The 14,019-nt window shown below is 49.5% G+C and overlaps 3 gene segments (V, D, J or C); all 3 read right to left on the reverse strand.

Annotated features, from left to right (window-relative positions):
• LOC146336147 (Ig lambda-1 chain C region-like) overlaps nt 1-14,019 on the reverse strand; it is a 123,053-nt gene that overhangs the window by 79,516 nt on the left and 29,518 nt on the right.
• LOC146336148 (immunoglobulin lambda-1 light chain-like) overlaps nt 1-14,019 on the reverse strand; it is an 813,229-nt gene that overhangs the window by 72,104 nt on the left and 727,106 nt on the right.
• LOC146336149 (immunoglobulin lambda variable 5-37-like) overlaps nt 1-14,019 on the reverse strand; it is a 116,064-nt gene that overhangs the window by 72,098 nt on the left and 29,947 nt on the right.

The raw sequence follows: 14,019 nt of genomic DNA on the forward strand, positions 1-14,019 counted from the left end.
GAGTCTACGAGCTTCTCCCCAATGTTCATCAGCTCTAATCGGATTGGTCCCTTTGATCCCAGGGGTATTTCAACGAAGAGGGATGGATCCAGACTTAATGGGTTTACTCTGAGCATAAATGAATTAAACACCATTGATTCTGGGGGAACTGTTCTAAACCCAAGTAAGTCTGCATCCAACCCAGTATGTGGTGAGTGATATTTCAATCAGGTTTTATCTGGAAAGAGATGGACTAATCTGTCGATTTCAGTTTCTCTCCAGTTCTCTTTTTTGCAATCCACAGTTCATTCCATTCAGTTCCTGCATACGTTTGCTGGATTAAAAAAAAAAAAAGCCAGCACAAAAATACATGTTTGATTGCATTTTTGCCTAAAAAAACACATTTTGTACTTTCCCCAGGAATATAACATTTGTCTGCCCACACTCCCCACTTTTGTGCCCATTTCCCCCAAATAAAGATATTTTGTACAGAGAATGTCTTTATCCTGCAAAATAAAGAATTCATTTGCAAAATTCTGAGAAGTGCAGATCCCAAAGGATTACTGTGATCCAGTTCACACATTCATTTGGGAAGTGCCAAATTGCTAAATTCTTATCCAAATCAAACGGAACAAAATTCTCACCCATTCCCAGGTTTTTTAAGTGCAGTATTTCATTTGCACTTGAGCTGTGGGATGTATTTTGGTGGGACGTAGGTCCTATATTGTGTATGTCATTAAGTGTCGGAGGGTCATAGTCCCTAACATATACTTCAGTCCCTTCTTCATCAAGCTTCTGAAAGCAAAAATCAAACCACCCAGTATTATGACCCAAGGGTTTTTTTTTTTATCAGATAGTTTTTTCCCCCAAAGGCTTTATGGTTTCCCTGTATAATTTGCACTGCTTCATCTTTCCCTCACCCACTTTTCAGCACTCACATTACCTGTTTTTCTTTTCTTTTTTTAGAATGGGCTATTTGCATGCAGTGGTTCATTGAGCGCCAGTAGTCAGAAAACAGGAATTGCACCAGGAAGTAACTTATTTGAGAGATGCTACTTCCTGCAGGAGGCTCAGTTGCTTTTTGTTACACTCTTAGTCTCCTGTCTGAAGAGAAACCTGCCATTCTGAGTTTTGTGGCAAAGGGTTCTCCTTCCTGAATGTGTGCCCTGCAGGTGACCAGCGCTGTGATTCAAAGGAAGAATCATCATTTGCAAATCTAGACGCAGATCATATGGAAAACCCATGCTGGCAGAAGGTTTTGGAGGTTCCCTGGGCAAAAGGCCCCCAATGGGCCCCTTCCCTCAGCCTTCTCACCAGCTGCTCATCCGCTTTTCTTCATTGCTACGGCCTGCTTGCTTCACAGGCAGAGAGCCAGTGAGCAAGAAGGCAGTGGCATGTCCTGCTCCCTCCTCACCCCCACTGCTGTCTGGGCCAAAGCAAGAGGCAGGTGAACAAGGAGATTGCTGTGGTGAAGAGGAGGGGGAACTCCAGGGGGCTTTGAGTGTGGGCACCTGCTCCTACAGGGGCCCTTGGCAGACGCCTGACCATGCTTACCCTGTCGCCAAGGAGTGCGCTCCCGTAGGTTTAAAGATGTCCAATATGTCTTCAAATAGGCACTTGCTAAAATATATCTTGAGTTACCCTGACTTATCAACCTTGACCAAGGAGGCTTTCACACGGATATGGCCCATCCGATTTTGTAACAAGTGTGTAGTGCAATCCTATGGACAATCCCCTCCACTTTATGATGCCCAAAGCTGATTTTCCAACTCCGCTTTCTAGATCAGCACTACCCTCTAGTGTGACTAACTGCAAATGCCAGGGTTACTTAGAATGCTTTACTACATTTCCCAGTCACAGATTTGTAGGACTAAAGACACTTCTGATGTCCACACTGGATGGTACAGCATGGATGATAACTATCAGCCTAATGCCAGATGGAACGCATTTTCCAAAAGCGGCCCCACAGGTGTGATCATGGAACTCCCTCCCACCCGCCAAACTACTGATGTTTGTTGGTTGTGGTAAGGTGACTGGGGGGTGCAAAGAAGGAAAGAAGGGGTGCATGCAAGTGTTGCAAACCCCTGCTACATGTGCTTACCTGGGAGAAGCCCCATTAAACTCAATAGGATTAATTTCCCAGAAGGCATGCATAAGGTTTCTGTGTAAACTGACAAAATATTATGGATGTATGGATTTTGAAAAATGTAAAATCCTTCCCGTCTGTGTTTTGTAGATAGCTCTTCCTTCTGTTCTCCACCCATTGACAGAATCAGGTATTTTTTTCCAATTTCTCAAGTTTGCACAAATTTGCATGCAGTGGCGAAGAGGAGGGGGAACTCCAGGGGGCTATTGCTTGGATGTGGGACATTGGCAGTTGCCTGACCATGCTTACCCTGTCACCAAGGAGTGCATTCCGGTAGGGATGGGGGAGAATTTCTCCCCGAAACTTCAGGGGGATGAGTGCCAACGCATTCAGCCCCCCGAAATCGGCGGTGAAATTCTCCGCCCCCCGCCCCCCCCCGGGATGGGACTTACCTTTGACGAATGTCCCTCCCGGCGGCAGTTTGGCGGGTCTTCGTCAGGGGCGGGGGCGGCAGCCGGTCTTTCGACTGGCTGCCGCCGCCGCCATTACAAGGAAAGTAAAAACAAAACAAAACCCCGTCATAGGCTACGTAACGATTAACGTAGCCTATCATGGCTAGATCTCCAAAGTCAGCAGACATAGGCTACGTTAATCGTTACGTAGCCTATCACGGGTGACTTTGAAAAAAAAAAAAGCGCGTACGCAAATGGCGGCCCCCATAGGGCGCCACCATTTGCGTTCCTTATTTGGTCCCTGTAGTTTACATAAAGATTTACGTAGACTACGGCGAAAATAAGGGCAACGCTATGGCACACCTAGACAGCATAGTAAGAAGCAGAGACATCACCTTGCCGACAAAGGTCTGTCTAATCAAAGCTATGGTTTTCCCAGTAGTAACGCATGGCTGTGAGAGCTGGACTGTAAGGAAGGCTGAGTGCCGAAGAATTGATGGTTTCGAACTGTGGTGCTGGAGAAGACTCTTACGAGTCCCCTGGACTGCAAGGAGGTCAAATCAGTCCATCCTAAAGGAAATCAACCCTGAGTGCTCATCGGAAGGACAGATACTGAAGCTGAAGCTCAAATATTTTGGCCACCTAGTGCGAAGAGAAAATTCACTGGAAAAGACCCTGATGCTGGGAAAGACTGAAGGCAAATGGAGAAGGGGATGGCAGAGGATGAGATAGCTAGATAGCATCACTGATGCAATGAATATGAACTTGAGCATGCAAATAGCGTTGCCCTTATTTTCGCCGTAGTCTGTGTAAACATTTACGTAGACTACAGCGACCAAATAAGGAACGGGAATGGCGGCTCCCTATGGGGGCCGCCATTATCCGTACGTGCTTTTTTTTTTTTTTTTTTTAAGTCACCCGTGATAGGCTACATGATGATTGACGTAGCCTATCACGGCTGACTTTGCAAATCTAGCCATGATAGGCTACGTGAATCGTCACGTAGCCTATCAGGGGGCGTTTTTTTTTTCTTTGATTGCAATGGCGGCGGCGGCAGCCGGTCGAAAGACCGGCTGCCGCTCCCGCCCCGCTCGAACACCCGCCAAACCGCCGGCCGGACCCGCCACCGGGAGGGACATTCGGTGAAGGTAAGTCCCGTCCCGGGGGGGTGGGTGCGGGGGGTGGGGGGGGGTTCGGAGGATTTCTCCCCGAAACTTGTTCGGGGGGCCGAACACGTTGGCGCTCGGCCCCCCGAAGTTTCGGGGAGAAATTCTCCGCCATCCCTACCTAAATCTTACAGTGGGCTGTGTAGCAACAGGCAATGCCTCAAACTACCTAAAAGCAGCCCGCATTGCATGGCTAAACCACGTTCCATGCGTTGCGCACTGCTTGAACCTTGTGGTGCGTTCTGGATTGAGCAATGCCTCCCCTAAAATTGGCAAGCTACTTAAGGTGGCCCGATCCATTTGCACCCACTTCAGGCAGTCCTGCTCAGCAGTGGAGGCAATCGGTGCCATCCAACGTAGCCGTGGCCTTCCAGAACACAAATTCATTTTGGATGTGTCCACACGCTGGAACAGCACATTGCATATGCTTCAGAGACTCTGTGAGCAGAGACCAGCTATAAATGACTACATCAGTGAGAAGCAACACCACTCCAAATTTTTTGTCACACCACATCAGTGGCTCTGGATGCAAGACCTGGTGGACATTTTAAAAAAATTCGATGAATGCACAGCGGTACTGAGTGCAGACTATGCCACACTGGGCCAAGTGCTACCTGTGCTAAGGATCATAGAGGGGGTGCTGAGAAAATGCCATTCTGAGATTTGTGAGCGCACCAGTGCCGGAGGCAGTCAATTATTCCCCAATCCTGCAGTTAGGCTTGCAGAATTCCTTCTGCAGGAGCTGGGCACCAACAAACACATAACTTCAATCAGGGGGGACATGAAATACGTTGCTGCTGCATTCCTTGAACCACGGTTCAGGGATAGCTCAACAAGTGCGGAGCCTCCAAACGACAACCCTGACTTCCAAAGTTTAAAAAAATATTTGACTGAGAAAGTCATGGAGTGCTTCCAGAGAGATGGGCTAGATGAGAAGGAGCTGGGTGAGGCTAGTAGGACCACTACCTCCCCTGAAGACAATATCTGCAGCAGTAGCACCATCACCAGCAGGAGGGGCGATGATGACGCCACAGCAGCTGCACCACCAACACAACAAACAGAGTCAGACACAGGGGCATCTTGTCTCAAGTTCAGCTTTTACTCCTCAATGGCAGTGGAGCTTGGTGTAAGTGGGCGCAGGCAGGGGGAATGTGCCAAAGCAGCCAGGAAAGCATCAGCCTATGATGTGGCTGTCCGGGAACTTGAAGGTTATTCAAGAGAGAGTTTCTCGGGAACACAGATCAGCCCAGAGAGTGATCCTCTCCTATACTGGGACACAAAACGTGGCGTTTGGCCACATCTGACCAAAGTCGCCATTTGGCATCTATCTTGCCCTCCCTCGAGTGTGGCCTCTGAAAGGCTTTTCTCCACCACAGGCAACATTGTCACCGCCCACCGAAGCAGAATCACGCCACAACATGTCTCCACCCTCGCCTTCATACGCTCCAACAGGGGATGGATTCCCAAGGAGCACCTCCCCCCGCCACCAGCTGTCAGCAGCAGAGTAGAGCAGTCATCAAGTGACGAGGAGGACCCCTGGGATGATGACACTGCTGCTAATGTGAGCCAGAGTTCTGAGGGACAATGAGGCAGAATGATACAATTTGTGAGTGGTCACACTGAGGTGTCCCTCAGAACTTTGTCCAAACCTGCAGTCCCTGTCTGGCCTGGGCAGAGCCCAAAGCACTGGCGATATGTGGCAGAGCTTTATAATACCTCACATGCAGAATCCAGTTGCGCTACCCGACTGTGTGCGGACTATGCAACAGCGTACATCCCTACTACACACACACACACACACACACAGTTCTCTATGCATCCCCGTGTACTCCGCTATCGACTGTATATGTGTGTCTTTACCCCTCTGAATGTTAGTATGATTCTGATTCCCCAAATGTATGTATAGTTCTGTTTCTCTTGATGTTGATGTATGCTTTTAATTCATTTAAAATTCTTTCATAAATCACGGAATTGCTTTCAAAGACCTTGTTGTGGTCTCTCCCTGGACTCCCTCAGCTTTTGGGTTTTCCTAAGCACCGAGAGCTCTATGTGAAAAGATCCCTCTGGTATGCGTCCAGTTTACATGTATGTGATATGCACCTACACGTAAAACAAAGCATACTTCATAGAATCGTAAAGCCACAGAATTATAGGGTTGGAAGGGGCCTACAAAGCCATCGAGTCCAACCCCCTGCTCAATGCAGGTATCCAAGTCAGAGCATCCCTGGCAGATGGCTGTCCAGCCTCGTCTTGAATGCACTCATTCATAACATCAGGGATGTGGACTGTCCATCTCCCTATGAGGGAAGCTTACAGCAGCTGTTCTTGTTTGGCTGGGATTCTGGGGAGGCATTCTTGTTGCGGTTAACAGTAAACAAACACAGAGATCATTGTGTACAATGATCTAGATTTAAGAAATTGTATCTGTGGACTTGAACCAAGGAATTGTAACCTATTTTTTAGAAAGAACTTTATATACAAACAGAACAGATCAAAACAAAACACAGAAACAATTCAACAATTCAACAATTCAAAAACAACGTTGGGCTGGCTGGCTGTGGCTGCAGGCCTCAGCTCGTAGGAGGAGGATGGCTTTCCCGCTCCAGGGCCTCCACCCTTCTTCGAAGGTCGTCACCTGTGTGTAGAAAGAAAGAGAAGAATAAAGCACAATGGTAATATGCATCTTGCAGGCAAAGTTGTTAGCTCAGGTCAGGTGCCATTCTGTAGTACTACTTACAGGTCCTCCTGAGCATCTGGACGTCTCTTATCAGACGCGTCAGGATCACAAGAGGAGGGGCTTCATCTGTGGAAGAAGGGTGGGCTTCCTCCACAGATGCTGCTCCTCTCACTGCTGGCTCTTCCTCCTCCTCTTCCTCCTCCTCTTCCTCCTCCTCCTCCTCCTCTGTCCTCTCCCTCTCCGCGGCCCTCAGTGCCTCCTCCACCAGCAAGGCACGATGCGCAGCTGTGGGATGTCACAGTAACAGAATGAATGCCTTTATATATGTGGTGAGTGAACAAAACCACAGTCACTGATTGATCTGTCTATCACCATCCCCACTACCATAAGGACCACTGATTCTGTCCTCCCACCACAAGGTCTAATGATGAGGGGATAATTAGGGAGGCAGATTATACAGTACTGACAGTTTTGGTGTGATGGGGACTGTTGGACTTCTGTAAACATGCACAGGATTGCACTTCTAGTCACCCCACTTCTACATTTGCAATGCCATGGTGTCTGTTCATTCTAGTGATGCATTGCATAAATGCCACCTTTTTTCCTAGCGCAAGGAACCCAAGGCGGCTCACATTAGCCTCTTCCTCTCCATTTAATGCTCACAACAACAACACTGAGGTAGGCTGGGGCTTTCTGACTGGGCCAAAGTCACCCAGCGAGCTTCCATGGCTGAGTGGACTATACCCAGATCTCCAAGGTCTCAGATGAACACTTGCTCATGAGTTGGCTTGAGTGCCAATGTCTTGGTAGAAAGTGGGGTGGGTGGGGTGCAAAAATTCAGCAATCACTACATGAAGAAGGAAGACGACACCGAGAGGCTGGCCCTGTTGCTGCTGGGCTGGTGCCAGTCCCCCTGTGTGCGCTGCAGAGACCGGCAGCAGCAGCATTTCCCTGGAAATGGACAGTGTGTCAGTGTGTAATATGAGTTGTAGTAGCCAGGCCCGCATAATCCTATGCATGTGGTTGTACAGGGAAAAACAATGCAGTTCCCAGCATCCCTTCTTCAACCAGCCAAAGTGGCCAGAAGATGATGGGACCTTTTTCTGTCTAAGTTCAGCAAGCATAGGATTGCAGGCTAGAAAGACCACAAAGAGATAGCTTCATTTTCGGTACACATCCTTGTCTTCATATTTAGTTGAGCTTGATGATGGGATAACTATAACTTACCAGGCATATACCTCTGCAAAAATGGGGGCCGGCCTACTTGGACCCACACTCTGCGGATGCACCAGTAGTAGGCGGGGGGGTTGGACAGTGGTGCCCTCCGCTCGGCAGCAGCAATCCCCTCTCTGACGAAGGACTGCTTGAGCACCTTCCATTTGGACCTCAATTGTCCAACTGTGCGATAGTGGCCCGCTCACTCCATCCTCCTCTTTATCTGGGCCCAATAAAGTTCATTGCGGCAGGAGGAGCTGCCAAACAGCGCTGCCACCGCCTCGCTGCGCTTAATGTTGATGAGGAGGGCCTTGGTCTCCTCATGGTCCCACCTCCTGCCACGCACTGGTGCAGCCATTTTGCAATTTGCACACAAACACACACACCAAGACAGCCACGCGCACAACCACCACTTAACTACACACACACACAGACCAAACCGTACAAAAACACCACAATGCACAACTACACACACACACACAGACCAGACAAAACCACAACAATGAACAAACAACCGAGGAAATCCAATAATAAGCAAGCACCACCACTAACACACCACCACCACCACACCACAGAACTCCACCCACAAATCCCCACGCAGACGCAAATGCAAATGCAGACGACATTCAGGAAGTTAGCAGGAAGTTGACGACAGATTTTGCGGAAGCGGAGCTGCAGCCCCTTTTTTTTTATTGTGACTGTGAGGCGGTTAGGTTAACAAGACCAGTAAACGCGAGGATCATTAAGCACAAATACACAGAAATTAATAAAATCCCTGTCCCTGTCGGAGAAAAGAAGACAGTGGGGGAGCGCACAGAGGGCGGGAAAGTGGGAAACATATTTCGGGCAGCAACGACAAAAAAATACATAAATAATTACGAAAATAGTGGAAAAGTTCTGGCCAAGGCAATCCACAATGGCGAGAGTATGGCGGACGCAACGGGGGGATTCCCCCCTACGGAGGAAATCCGTAAGCAATCACAACGTAATATTTACAATTACGTTGTAATTGTTAATCTTTACGTAGACTACGGCGAAAATAAGGGCAACGCAAATAGCGTTGTCCTCATTTTCGCCGTGGTCTACGTAAATCTTTACAGAGACTACAGGGGTCAAATAAGGAATGCAAATGGCGGCGCCCCATGGGCGCCGCCATTTGCGTACGCGCTTTTTTTTTTCCCCCCAAAGTCACCCGTGATAGGCTACGTAACGATTTACGTAGCCTATCACGGCCACGTGGTCTTTTTTTTTTTTCTTTCGTAGTTCGCGGCTGGGCGAGGCGGGAAGCCTCCCCCCCGGCCTGAATTTCGGCCGGGCGAGGTGGGAAGCCTCCCCCCCTTCACCTGAACTTTGGGGGGAGAAGCGAAGCGCCTCCCCCCCACCGCGAAAAAAGCTGCGAGACCAGGTAAGGCACTTTCGTACATCCTTAAGTTATCCTGACTTCTCAACTTACATCAAGGAGACTTTCAAATGAAATCATAGGATCACAGAACAGTAGGGTTGGAAGGGGCCTACAAGACCATCGAGTCCAACCCCCTGCTCATTGCAGGAATCCAAGTCAGAGCATCCCTGACAGATGGCTGTCCAGCCAGCGTCATCCTGAATGCCTCCAGTGTGGGAGAGCCCACAACCTCCCTAAGGAATTGGTTCCATTGTTGTATTGCTCTAACAGTCAGGACGTTTTTCCTGATGTTCAGCTGGAATCTGGCTTCCTGCGACTTGAGCCCATCATTCCGGGTTCTGCACTCTGGGATGATTGAGAAGAGATCCTGGCCTTCCTCTCTGTGACAGCCTTTCAAGTCCTTGAAGAGCACGATCCTATCTGCCCTCAGTCTTCTCTTCTCAAGGCTAAACATGCCCATTTCTTTCCGTCTCTCCTCATAGGGTTTTGTTTCCAGTCCCCTGATCATCTGTGTTGCCCTCCTCTGAACCCTCTCCACTTTGTCTGCATCCTGTTTGTCTGGAGATGCCGATCAAATTTTTAAACAACCATGTAGTGCAATCCTATGGATAATCTCCCTCTACTGTATTGTGCCCAAAGCTATTTTCTAGATCCAGTTGATAGTTCACCACCCTGCTCTGGTGGAGTTGACTGCAAATGCCAAGGTTATTTAGAGTGCTTTACTACATTTCCCCATCACAGATGTTTAGGACTAAAGACACTTCTGATGTCCACACTGGACGGTACAGCATGGACAATGACTCACAACCTAATGCTATATGGAACCCATTTTCCAAAAGAAACAAACCAGCCCCATAGCTGTGACCATGAAGCTCCCTCCCACTCCCCACCCACTGCTCTACTGAAGTTTGGTGGTGGTGGTGGTAAGTCAACTGGGGGCTGCAAAGAAGGAAAAGAGGGGTGCATGTGTTGCGAACCCCTGCTTTATGTGCTTCCTTCGCAGCAAGCTCCATTAAACTCAGTAGGGTGAATTCCCCAGAAGGCACGCATAAGATTTCTGTTTAGGTTGATGAAAGATTTGGGATGTACAGATTGTGTAAAATGTAACATCCTGTTCATCCTTGTTTTCTGGATAGTCTGGTGCCTTTCGTTCCTTTCTCCTTTCATTGATGGAATCAGGACTTTCCCAGTTTCCCAATGTTGCTCAGATTCACATTTGCGAAAGGAGGAACTCCCCCCACCCCATGTGCAAAGTCTCCTCCAAATGGCCAAATCCCCCCCAAAGGCACATTTCTTGCTTTAGGCTTTTGGGGAAATGCACATTTTCAGATGGTGTTTTTCATGTTACGTCTTTTTCTACAATTACATTTCCATAAGATTCCAGAAAGTAACAGCGAACAAAAAACATCCGCACGTCTGCAGAAACCCTGTGACTCGGGGAAAGCCACTCCGCTCCAGAATCCACGGGACGGATTCATCGAAATTCGGAATGATTTGATTCTGCTGGGGATTTCCCTGACCTCCCTACAAAAGATAAGTTGGTGCAAATATCTGGAATGCAATTTGGAATGTACGCTCTGAGGTAAATAAGCTGGTGGGGGTGGCTCCATTCCCTGGGGCGTTGGTCGGGCCGCACCTTTGACACTCTGTTTAAGAGGCTGTTCTCGCTGCCTTCCTCTGAGCAAGCGTGCCCACAGAGGTGGTGAGTGAGGGAGGAAGGGAGGGCAGCCGCTCAAGCGGCTGTTCGACCCCCTGCTGTGTGTTTGTGTAACTTCTTGGTGCGGCCTAGTCGGTACAATGCAATGATTTGGTGCAGCCAAGTCGGCCCATAGTTTGGCGGGTTGGCTGGTAGGGCCTTCCCTGTTTGTGTGGGCAATACTGGGGAAGTTGCTGTGGTCACTGTATGGCAGGATTGGCATGGGCCTTTGGGGCCCAATTTAGCTGGCTCTTCCTGTTGGGGTGTACGAATTACTCACCCCGTTCCGGTGGGGCCATCTGCTGGCGGGGGAGGCGATCCATCCCTCCCCCTGGAATCCTCTCTGGCTGGTTCCGCTCCATGGAGAGCCTGCGGAGCTGCCGGCTGGGTCCGCCCGCAGCCCGACTTCCATCTGCTGCCGGGCTGTGGCCACAAATGGTGGCCGCCGTAGCAGCCGCCAGTTGCGTCACTGTGTTAGCCGTGATAGGCTACGTATATATTTACGTAGCCTATCACGGCAAAAGGCAGGGACACAAATGGCATAGCGGACGCTATTTGCATCCCTACTCTTTGCCGTGATAGGCTACGAAAATACTTACATAGCCATTGCTGTGCTGAGGAGGAAGGCATCTGGATGCAGATGGTGTCCACTACGCTATTTGTGGCTGTAAAGCTCTTAGATGAACCTAAATTAGGGCTGTACGAATGTCACTTACCTATTCAAAGGGTGACATTTGCGGTGGGGGGGAGGTGCTCCATCCCTCCCCGCGAAATTCTCTCCGGTCGGCTCCGCTCTGCGGAGATTCCGTGGAGCCACCAGCTGGGGCTGCCTGCAGCCAGTCATCCGGCCGGTGGGCAGCTTACAGGGACGCAAATGGTGGCTGCCGTAGCCGCCGCCATTTACGTCCCTGTATTTTGCCGTGATAGGCTACGTAAATATTTACGTAGCCTATCACGGCAAAAAAAAGAAAAAAACAGCAGACACATATGGCGGCGGCTACGGTGGCCACCATTTGCGTTCCTTTTTTTGTTGTTGCTGTTTTAGGCTACGTAAATATTTACGTAGGCTAAAATGGCAAAAAAAAAAGGGAACGGAAAAGGCGGCCGCCGTAGCCGCCGCCATTTGCGTCCGCTGTCTTTTTCTTTTTTTGCCGTGATAGGCTACGAAAATACTTACGTAGCGTATCATGGCCTCCGCAAGGATGCAAATGGCATCCCTGCATTAACCGTGATAGGCTACGTAATTATTTACATAGCCTATCACGGCTATAATGAGGAAGTGAATGGTGGCCACAGACGTGGCCACCATTCGCAAGTCAGCGCGGACGGCAGCAGGTAAGTGCTCCGTTTTGTGTGCCTTTCGTGGGGTGGGGGGGCGGGGGGCTTCGTTCCACCACGGATTTCGGGGGGCCGAATGCACTGGCATTTGGCCTCACCGAGATCCGTAGCGGAATTCTCTGACATCCCTAATTCCTCATCTCAAGATTTTACAGACAAGGAGGGAGCTTGACAGACAGCATAGGGTACATCTGCCAGATGTGGGTAATGACTTGTTCCTGTAGGATCTGCAAAGGGGCCAGTGAGAAGTAATTCAGTGCAGGTGGGGCTGGGGGAAGGACTAACCAATAGGATTGTCATCCTCCTGTAGGTGCTAGGGACAGGCACTGCTGCGGAGAACAGGAATGGTGAGCATTCTCAGGTGCTGTTTTGGTGACATTAGATGCCTGAGGCTTCCCACTCAGGGTTTGGGGCCCAAGCGGAGGGATAAGGGTTACCTTGTGAGGCCAAGTCACCGCACCCACCCAGTGTTTTGTGGTCTGGGTAGGGATGTTACAGAATTCCGCCACGGATCTTGGTGAGGCCAAATGCCAGTGCATTCGGCCCCCCGAACTCCATGGCGGAATGGCCTGCCACCCCCCCACCCCCCCGCAGATTCCCCCCGGGACGAGACTTACCTGTGGCAGATCTTCTGGGTGGTGGCGGCGGCGGCTGCGGTGGCTGTGGCAGCTGGTCTTCCGACCGGCTGCCGCTGCTGCAATTTCCAGGCTTGTAAAAAATGAAAAGATATGATAGGCTACGTAAAGATTTATCATGGCTAGGTTTAAAAAAACCCACACACGACGTGATAGGCTACGTAAATCTTTACATAGCCTATCATGGTTGGGTAGGTTTTCAAAAAAACAAAAACAAAAACACCGCATACGTAAATGGCGGCAGCTATGGCCGCCGCCATTTGTGTTCCTTATGTTTGCCATCTTAATCTACGTAAATATTTATGTAGACTATGACGGCGAAAATAAAGGGGAATGCAAAAAACATAGAGGGTGCTATTTGCGTCCCTTTTTGATTCGACGTTTTAGCCAACGTAAATATTTACGCTATTTGTGTTTCCCTTTATTTTCGCCATCATAGTCTACGTAAATATTTTAGGGATGGCGGAGAATTTCTCCCCAAATCTTTGGGAGGCCGAGCGCTGACGCATTTGGCCCCCCGAAGTTGGTTGGGAAATTCTCCGCTGGCCCCCCACCCCCCCTCGGGACAGGACTTACCTTCAGCGAATGTCCCTCTGGGCGGCGGGTCCCGGCGGCAGGTCGGCAGCGTTTCATCGCGGGCGGGGGCGGCGGCTGGTCTCCTGACCGGCTGCCGCCGCCGCCATTGCAAAAAAAAAACCTAAAGTAAAAAAAAAAACCCACCCGTGATAGGCTATGTAACGATTTACGTAGCCTATCATGGCTAGATTTCCAAAGTCAGCCGTGATAGGCTACGTAAATCATCACATAGCCTATCACGGGTGACTTTGAAAAAAAAAAAAAAGCGCGTACGCAAATGGCGGCGGCCCATGGGCGCCGCCATTTCCGTTCCTTATTTTGGCACGTCTAGTCTACATAAAGATTTACATAGACTACTGTGAAAATAAGGGCACGCTATTTGCATTGAACTTATTTTTGCCGTAGTCTACGTAAATCTTTACGTAGACTAGACGTGCCAAAATAAAGAACGCAAAACGTATGCGGTTTTCTTTTTTTTCCCCTAAAGTCACCCGTGATAGGCTACGTGATGATTTACGTAGCCTATCACGACTGACTTTGGAAATCTAGCTGTGATAGGCTACGTAAATTGTCACGTAGCCTATCATGGTGTCTTTTTGTTTTTTTTTACTTTTTGTTTCACAGCCCAGGAGACGGGGCGCTTCTCCCCGGCCTGAATTTCGGCCGGGCGAGGCAGGAAGCCTCCCCCCCCTCGCCTGAACTTCGGGGGGAAAAGCGAAGCGCCTCCCCCCCACCACGAAGCCAAGCTGCGAAAAGGTAAGTGACTTTCGTACATCCCTAAAATATTTACGTAGATT

The sequence above is a fragment of the Heloderma suspectum genome, chromosome 13, assembly GCF_057233095.1.
Source record: "Heloderma suspectum isolate Gila_16-S chromosome 13, 16-S_ref, whole genome shotgun sequence".
NCBI lineage: Eukaryota > Metazoa > Chordata > Lepidosauria > Squamata > Helodermatidae > Heloderma > Heloderma suspectum.